The following is a 1,262-nucleotide window of genomic DNA, read 5'->3' as shown; positions in this document are numbered from 1 at the left end:
ATTTTTGAAGTGTTTTACTCGGCCCATACCACCTGACACCTTTAAATATAAATACTCAAGCCCTATGATGAAATTGAAGAGGTTGCTACATTATTGTTTCATTGCAAAAGATATTCATAACAACTTTGAAGAGATTCAAGGTGCAATTAATTGAAAATTTTATTTACATCAATCTTGTGATCTGGCAACCATTGTTTTGGGGAAAACCATTAAATCTACATAGCCCAAAACACCTTACTTCCTTAATCTATTGAGGAAGGGACCCTCTCATTGGAGGATTGAGAGAGGTGAATTGAGGCGCAGTTACAAGCACAAGAACAGATGGTTCTTGATGTTCCACTTGGTGATACAATTAGCTAAGGACCAGGAGGTTGTAGTGGACAGCAAATTGGACTGTAGGAGGTAGATCAGGAAGTCTAGCAAGATACTAGAAGTATCTACAGCAGTAGATCGTGAGACTGGAACAGTAGGTCTGATTGGGTATGGAGTTTGGTATAACTTGTACTTGGTAAAGTAGTATAGTGGAGGTAACTGGCTTGGTCTCGGAGTTTTACCCACATTGAGATTTCTCCGTCATCATATTGTTTGTTAGTTACTACTTTGCATAATATACAAACTGCGGCATTCCAACATAGGTTAATTGACTTGTATGATTAATCACCTAGACAACTAATTAAAGTGACTTGTTGCTTTAGTTAGATTAATTCCACACATAAGGTCAAATTGATTAAAGAAATATCTAGAATATAAACTTGATAACACATAAAATTTGAACTTGATACTGTATCACGTCAGTCGAACTTTCTAATATATCTAAGCGTTTTAGGTCAAATCTTTTTCAAGTGGTATCAGAGCCTAAAATCGTGTCGTGACCTTAAATAGTCTAGATGAGTACCTCGTTGAATGTGCTACCCCACTTTGATTGTAGTAACTATGCATACTGGAAGGTTAGAATGAGGGCAATTTTGAAATCCATGGATAAGCGTGTCTAGCATAGCGTAGTGAATGGTTGGTCTGCTCCTAGTACCATAGTAGATGGTGTAGTCACTCCCACCCCCGTAGAAAATAGGTCTAGAGCACAATTGGATAGTTGTAACTTCAATAACAATGCCATACATGCATTGTTTATGGTTGTGTCCTCCAAGGAATTTAGGAGGGTATCTATGTGTGAGGTAGCTAAGGATGATTGGAATACTTTACAAACCACACGTGAGGGAACTCGGGCCGTTAAAAATTCTAAGTTACAGATACTGACCAGTAGG

This window comes from Olea europaea, unplaced genomic scaffold (assembly GCF_002742605.1).
Source record: "Olea europaea var. sylvestris unplaced genomic scaffold, O_europaea_v1 scaffold428, whole genome shotgun sequence".
Classification (NCBI taxonomy): Eukaryota; Viridiplantae; Streptophyta; class Magnoliopsida; order Lamiales; family Oleaceae; genus Olea; species Olea europaea.
Note: the sequence above shows the minus strand (reverse complement) of the source record.